General features: G+C 40.5%; 1 long non-coding RNA gene across 4 annotated transcripts; it reads right to left on the bottom strand.

Moving 5' to 3' along the window:
* Window positions 1-1,267: 1,267 nt before the first annotated feature.
* LOC125967469 (uncharacterized) lies at window positions 1,268-7,551 on the bottom strand. 4 transcript variants are annotated; one of them, XR_007480741.2, is made up of 4 exons: window positions 7,380-7,551; window positions 4,848-4,943; window positions 3,706-3,801; window positions 1,268-2,649 (listed from the first exon to the last, which is right to left on the bottom strand). It is a non-coding gene; the product is annotated as an uncharacterized lncRNA (long non-coding RNA). The 4 variants fall into 4 exon arrangements; XR_007480739.2 differs by lacking the exon at window positions 7,380-7,551 and adding an exon at window positions 6,995-7,043; XR_007480742.2 differs by lacking the exon at window positions 7,380-7,551 and adding an exon at window positions 5,128-5,370.
* Window positions 7,552-8,439: the final 888 nt, after the last annotated feature.

The following is an 8,439-nucleotide window of genomic DNA, read 5'->3' as shown; positions in this document are numbered from 1 at the left end:
ATGAGCACACAGCACATTAGACCATGAGCACACAGCACATTAGACCATGAGCACACAGCACATTAGACCATGAGCACACAGCACATTAGACCATGAGCACACAGCACATTAGACCATGAGCACACAGCACATTAGACCATGAGCACACAGCACATTAGACCATGAGCACATAGCACATTAGACCATGAGCACATAGCACATTAGACCATGAGCACATAGCACATTAGACCATGAGCACATAGCACATTAGACCATGAGCACATAGCACATTAGACCATGAGCACATAGCACATTAGACCATGAGCACATAGCACATTAGACCATGAGCACATAGCACATTAGACCATGAGCACATAGCACATTAGACCATGAGCACATAGCACATTAGACCATGAGCACATAGCACATTAGACCATGAGCACATAGCACATTAGACCATGAGCACATAGCACATTAGACCATGAGCACATAGCACATTAGACCATGAGCACATAGCACATTAGACCATGAGCACATAGCACATTAGACCATGAGCACATAGCACATTAAGCCATGAGCACATAGCACATTAGACCATAGCACATTAGACCATGAGCACATAGCACATTAGGCCATGAGCACATAGCACATTAGGCCATGAGCACATAGCACATTAGGCCATGAGCACATAGCACATTAGGCCATGAGCACATAGCACATTAGGCCATGAGCACATAGCACATTAGGCCATGAGCACATAGCACATTAGGCCATGAGCACATAGCACATTAGGCCATGAGCACATAGCACATTAGGCCATGAGCACATAGCACATTAGGCCATGAGCACATAGCACATTAGACCATGAGCACATAGCACATTAGACCATGAGCACATAGCACATTAGGCCATGAGCACATAGCACATTAGACCATGAGCACCTAGCCCATTAGACCATGAGCACCTAGCACAATTAGACCTTAGCACCAAACCACATTAGACCTTAGCACCAAACCACATTAGACCTTAGCACCTAACCACATTAGACCTTAGCACCTAACCACATTAGACCTTAGCACCAAACCACATTAGACCTTAGCACCAAACCACATTAGACCTTAGCACCTAACCACATTAGACCTTAGCACCTAACCACATTAGACCTTAGCACCAAACCACATTAGACCTTAGCACCAAACCACATTAGACCTTAGCACCAAACCACATTAGACCTTAGCACTAAACCACATTAGACCTTAGCACCAAACCACATTAGACCTTAGCACCAAACCACATTAAACCTTAGCACCAAACCACATTAGACCTTAGCACCAAACCACATTAGACCTTAGCACCAAACCACATTAGACCTTAGCACCTAACCACATTAGCCACTAGCACCTAGCTTCTAGCACCTAACCTCTAGCCTCTAGCACCTAGCTTCTAGCACCTAACCTCTAGCCTCTAGCACCTAGACCTTAGCACCTAGACCTTAGCACCTAGACCTTAGCCTCTAGCACCTAGCCTCTAGCACCTAGCCTCTAGCACCTAGCCTCTAGCACCTAGCCTCTAGCACCTAGCCTAACGAACCAAAAATATGACATCACAAAAAACAGAGTATGACATCACAAATGCAAAACATCATCCCAAAAAAGACATCACATCACCCCACATGCTCTTTTAAAATAACTTGGCCAATGCGTTTGTCTATTTGATTTGCTGCAAATCCAAATTATACCTAAGGATGGTGACAAATCTTAATATTATACTTAATAGGACATATTAAAGACTCTTTTGAATAAGTTCATTAACTTAATTGTTAGTTAAATCATTTTAATTATGATTTTGTATAAATACCAGGTATAAACAGAAAATATACTACACAAAATGGGCAGTTTACTTGTTTGAAAAAGAGTGGGAAGTAAGACTTATTTCATTTATTTAAACGGAAAAAGTAAAACTTATTTATTTAATGGGAAAAATGGATATGGTGGAATTCCAAATTTCAAAAATGAATGAATGAAGTCATTTCAATTATGATTTTGGATAAATATTAAGTATGAACATAAACACGACTGCAAAAAATGGCCAGTTTACTTGTTTAAAAAGGACTAGGAAGAAAAGACTTATTTCATTTATTTAAATGGGAAGAAGAATTATTTAGTTTAATATATTTTTGTTCCCAGGCAAAATTGGATTTGCTGCAATTGCAAATTTCGACAAATTACGGTTCCAAATATTGACTTGAGACCTGATGGGACGTATTAATAGCTAATTTGATAGAAGTTGGTCATATGAGCAAGTGGAGTAACATGAGATCTATTCTCAATTACACAGCACACACAACTTTGGATCTTCTGAATGAATGAGTGAGTGGGTGAGTGAATGAATCTTATTTGTTCATTTAAATTATGACTGTATAAGTACTAGGTATAAACACACAAAATGGCCAGTTTACTTGTTTGAAATGGTGTGGGAAGAAGTAATCTATCCAATTTAAGACAAATGTAGTTACCTCTAACATTGTGTTACTTTATCTATTGTTGTCTGTGACTTCCAATGAATAAAAAGGAAGGAAGGACTCACCGGAGACGTCTTCGCCAACATCCAACCGTTGGACTTTTATCCTTCTTACAGTGGAAAACGTACAGCCGACCAACACCGTAGAACCTAAAGGAATGAAAGAAAACTTTAACATTTGGCCTCAAGCAACATTCGCAGATACAACACAATGTGACGTGCGGGCTTGGGGCTCGTTCGGGTTAAAGGTTGAGGGAGGGGCCCTCGTTTTAAACTACTTTTTTCAAAAGGAGTGGGAACAAGCAAGACTTAGTTAATTTATTTAATGGGAACATGTAAGACTATTTTTCTTCCCTGGCAAAATTGGATTTGCTGCTATTGCAAATTTCAAAAAAGTACAGTGCCAAATCTTGACTTGAGATCTGATAGGACGTATTAAACGCTTAGTTACATTGATAGGAGTTGGTAATAAGAGCGAGTGGACTAGCCGTGGTTGAATGGATGAATGAATGTTGAAAGTAATTTAAATTATGACTTTGTTTAAATACTAGGTATTAACAGAACATCTACTGCGCAAAATGGGCAGAGTTTAGTTGTTTGAGAAGGGGTGGCTTATTTAAGACTACGACTTATTTAATCTGTTTGTTCCCAGGCAAAACTGGATGTGATGCAATTCCAAAATTCACCACATGATGGTGCCAAATTTTGACTTGAGCCCTGATAGGACATATTAAACACTGGATTACTACTTTGGATCTTTTCTTATATTACTTTGCAACAACATACTCGGTAAGAGATTAGGCAGTATAATCACATATGTTAACTTAAGAGTGCCCACACTCAATTTACTTATGGTTATGTGTAACATTAATTACTGTTAGGCATCATTTGAGCAGTCTGATAATGTACCAAATCTTTGAATTGAAGAATTTGTGATTTAACAAATAGCTTATTATGTTCAGGGTAATCAGATTTGTATATAATTGTAATGGCCGTCTTTTGAAAACTATTCTGAATTACAACTTTGGATCTTTTCTCATATTACTTTGCAACAATATACACGGTGACAGATTAGGCAGTATAATCGCATATGTTAACTTGAGAGTGCCCACACTCAATTTACTTATGGTTATGTGTTAAATCAACTACTGTTAAACATGAAATAGGAGGTGTTTAACATAAATGGAGGAAGAAATGGGTACTCACCATTGTGGCGACTGGTCAATGATGCGAGCCTCCAACTGATTTGTATATTCATTCTTCTGACGGTGGAAAACGTACAGCCGACCAACACCGAGGAACCTAAAGGAATGAAAGAAAACTTTAACATTTGGCCTCAAGCAACATTCGCAGATACAACACAATGTGACGTGCGGGGTTAGGGCTCGTTAGGGTTAAAGGTTGAGGGAAGGGCCCTCGTTTTAAACTACTTTTTTCAAAAGGAGTGGAAACAAGCAAGACTTATTTCATTTATTTAATGGGAACATGTAAGACTATTTTTCTTCCCTGGCAAAATTGGATTTGCTGCAATTGCAAATTTCAAAAAAGTACGGTGCCAAATCTTGACTTGAGACCTGATAGGACGTATTAAACGCTTAGTTACATTGATAGGAGTTGGTAATAAGAGCGAGTGGAATAACGGTGGTTTAATGGATGAGTGAATGTTGAAAGTAATTTAAATTATGACTTTGTTTAAATACTAGGTATTAACAGAACATCTACTGCGCAAAATGGGCAGAGTTTACTTGTTTGAGAAGGAGTGGCTTATTTAAGACTAAGATTTATTTAATCTGTTTGTTCCCAGGCAAAATTGGACGTGATGCAACTCCAAATTTCACCACATGATGGTGCCAAATTTTGACTTCAGCCCTGATAGAACATATTAAACACTGGATTACTACTTTGGATCTTTTCTTATATTACTTTGCAACAACATACTCGGTAAGAGATTAGGCAGTATAATCAGATATGTTAACTAGAGAGTGCCCAAACCCAATTTACTTATGGTTATGTGTTACATGAAATACTGTTAGGCATCATTTGAGCAGTCTGAACAAATCTTTGAATAGAATTTGTGATTTAAGAAATTACTTGTTATGTTCAGGGTAATCAGATTTGTATATAATTCTAATGGTCGTCTTTTGAAAACTATTCTGAATTACAACTTTGGATCATTTCTTATATTACTTTGCAACAATATACTCAGTGACAGATTAGGCAGTATAATCACACATGTTAAATTGAGAGTGCCCACACACAATTTACTTATGGTGATGTGTTAAATCAATTACTGTTAGACATAAAATAGGAGGTGTTTAACATAAATGGAGGAAGAAAGGGCTACTCACCATTGTAGCGCCTGGTCAATGATGCGAGCCTCCAACTGATGTGTATATTCATTCTTCTTACAGTGGAAAACATACAGCCAACAAACACCATGTAACCTAAAGGAATGAAATTAAACATTAACATTTACCCTCAAGACATTCAAAGATACAAGGCAACGCGACTACGTTTCAGCTCGGGTTAGTTACACATAGCTATTACACAGTGAACGCTAGCTACATCGACAACTTTAGTCAAACTACACTAAAGTAAATCTCTTTAACCACAATGAGTTGTATTTACCGTGTACGCTCTAGACGGCCCAGTTTCAAGCAGAAAATAAAGATATTTCTGTTGATATTCGTCGTGTTTGAATCCGCTGTCGCGCTTACGGCCATTTCGCGCCCACGATTTGAATCTTGGCGGGAGTTTCCCCTATTGACGTAATTTCGACGGCACATTACTGCGACGTAATACCCGCTTATCTAAAACGGCAAAGTTAAAAGTAGAGTTAAATAAAGTTTTATTTTTTAACCAACGCAATAATTTACAAAATAACCCGGCACACTCACTCGCTTTACGGGGCTACAAAAGTACTTCTTTTTAAAAACAATGAGTTGTATTTACCGTGTACGCTCTAGATCAGGGGTCTCAAACTCATGGCCCGCGTGCCAATTGCGGCCCTCGGGACAATATTTTGCGGCCCCCTGCGTAACATCTAAGCTGTGTGTTAGTGCGGCCCGCGAATTTCTTTTCGCACATGCATCTGGCCGTTTTACTTTTTTTGACACGTATGGGCTCCCGTAGCTCAGGCTCGTGACAACTGGGCGAAATAGCAATTGGCTAATTGGCGAATTAGCACTTTGACATGTTTGAATGAGCGAGTGGAGGGAAATATCTTGTCACTGTCACCTAGTGCTGTACATTGTTTGTCAGCCCCCGTCATGTCTGTTTCAAAACCTGCCGTGAAGAGAAAAGTTGCGGATGAGCACAGGCAATTTCAGGAGAAGTGGGAGGCGGGATATTTTTTTGTTGAGCACAGGAACGTCGCAACCTGTCTAATATGCATGGGTAAAGTTGCTGTTAACAAAGAGTTTAACATCAGACGTCATTACTCAACTAAACATGCTGAGGAGTATGCAAAATACCTGGGAGATGAGCGAGAGGATCGGGTCGCCAAACTTAAATAATTTCTACTGAGGCAACAAGTTTTTTTCAAAAAAACAAGCAAAGAGAACGAAGCGGCTGTGAAAGCTAGCTATGTTGTGAGTGAAATGATAGCAAAAGCTGGAAATGGATTCAGGCACAGCATTCAGTGGTGAGAAGTATGCTGATACCATTGGGAAGCTACAAGAAGAATTTAATCACAGGTTTGCAGACTTCAAGACACACAGAGCCACTTTTAACATTTTTGCTGACCCCTTCTCCTTTGATGTTGAGGATGCCCCCCCCTGTTCTGCAGATGGAGCTAATTGACCTGCAGTGCAATACTGAACTCAAAGCCAAGTTCAGGGAAGTGAGTGGAAGAACAGTGGAGCTTGGACAATTTTTGAGAGAACTGCCCCCCAGCTTCCCTGAGCTTTCCAGGATGTTCAAGCGGACCATGTGCCTTTTTGGTAGCACCTATCTGTGTGAAAAGCTCTTCTCCACAATGAACTTCAATAAGTCAAAGTACAGGTCCAGAATTAAAGATGAGCATCTTAAAGCCATACTGAGGATCTCAGTTGCCTCCTCCCTCAAGAAGCGTTGCCAAGTCTCTGGCAGCAAGGAGTAGGAGGAAGTAGAAATGAAGCCTATGTTCTGAAGAACTGTTCCTGTTCTTCATGTTCTGCATGTTCTGACTGTTAATTTGTTCAAATTGAGAAGATTGGATCAGGACCTTTTTTATGGATTACTTTTGTGGATTACGATTTGATGCGGCCCAGCCTCACCCAGACTCTACCTCCAGCGGCCCCCAGGTAAATTGAGTTTGAGACCCCTGCTCTAGATGGTCCAGTTGCAAGCAGAAAATTAAGATATTTCTGTTGTTAATCGTCGTGCTTGTATCCACTGTCTCGCTCGCGACCGTTTCAGCTAGGTTTAGCTATGCACAGTGAACGCTAGCTACATCGACAACTTTAGTCAAACTACACAAAAGTAAGTCTTTTTAAACACAATGAGTTGTATTTACCGTGTACGCTCTAGACGGTCCAGTTGCAAGCAGAAAATAAAAATATTTCTCTTGTTAGTCGTCGTGTTACTATCCACTGTGTCTCGTTCCTACCATTGTTGAAAGCCCCGCCCACAGATTTGAATTTCCCGCCTACTGACGTCATTTCCGCGGCACATGACTGCGACGTAATACCCGCTTATCTAAAACGGCGAAGTTAAAAGTAGAGTTAAATAAAGTTTTATGTTTTAATCAACGCAATCATTTACAACCGTTGACCAGGGAGAATCGTCGAAATTCGGCGTCTGTGGCTGGCAGCAGACGCCGAGTTCGACGTCCCACTACACTCACTCGCTTTTCAGGGCAACAAAAGTAGTTCTTTTTAAAAACAATGAGTTGTATTTACCGTGTACGCTCTAGACGGTCGAGTTGCAAGCAGAAAATAAAAATATTTCTCTTGTTCGTCGTCGTGTTACTATCCCCTGTGTCTCGCTCACCGCCATTGCCGGATTCCTACTTCCTGTTGAAAGCCACGCCCATGGATTTGAATTTCGGCGGAACTTCCGCCCATTGGCGTCATTTCCGCGTCACATGACTGCGACGGAGCAGACGTCATATAGGAACCGCTGTTTTATGTTGTAGACTTTATTTGACATGTGCTGACTTAATGGCGCACTGGTCTGCCTGTCTATCTCTTATGCATCATGGTGCGGGTTCGACGCCCGTCTCAGCACTTTCTCTTTTCTCCCTTGTCTGTATGCATATACCTTAATATTATTTTTATTGTTATATTATTAAGGATATCTTATCTTGGAGGAAAAGCCCGCTTGTTTGGTTCAGACTAAAACAGGACCTTTTTTATTTTATTTTTTTTTCTCATTGATCCAGCATGTTTGCCATCGGGCACACCATTTCTTTTTGTTTATGTGAATCAAAAAAAAAACCATCATAAAAAAATAAATACATAAATTGTAAATAGAAAATAATTAAATAAAAATGGAAGAGTGGGCGGCGGTGCACTGTGGACGAAAGTAACCACGACACCGTCAGGGGTTTTAGGACCGTAAGGGCCCCAGGAATGGGAGGTCCGTTCATCCCCCTGCTCCTTCCAGAGTAGGTTTCAATACTCACAAACTAACCGGCCAGTGTCTCCTCCCGAGTTCCCTCACAATCACAGTCCCCGACACAGCTCGTACGTCCACAGAAGCCAACAGGGACAACCTTGTCAGTCCAGTGTCGGAAAGGGCCGAAAAACAAATTGACATAGTGACTCCCAAAATGAGATGTCAGGTTGTAGCAAATTGAGCAGCAAAGAGAGGATGGACCGTCGCATCCTGTGCTGCATTAGGTGTCTCGTCGGGTTCAGCGTGGTTGGACTACAGGAGTCTTGACAATTATCAATTAACAATCATTTGCGGCCTATTTCAAATGAACACGGCTCGCAATACACGTTAATACTTTTGACG

Source organism: Syngnathus scovelli, chromosome 4 (assembly GCF_024217435.2).
Source record: "Syngnathus scovelli strain Florida chromosome 4, RoL_Ssco_1.2, whole genome shotgun sequence".
In the NCBI taxonomy this organism is placed as follows: domain Eukaryota; kingdom Metazoa; phylum Chordata; class Actinopteri; order Syngnathiformes; family Syngnathidae; genus Syngnathus; species Syngnathus scovelli.
The sequence above is the reverse complement of the archived record's forward strand: the minus strand, read 5'-3'. Positions and strand labels throughout refer to the sequence as shown.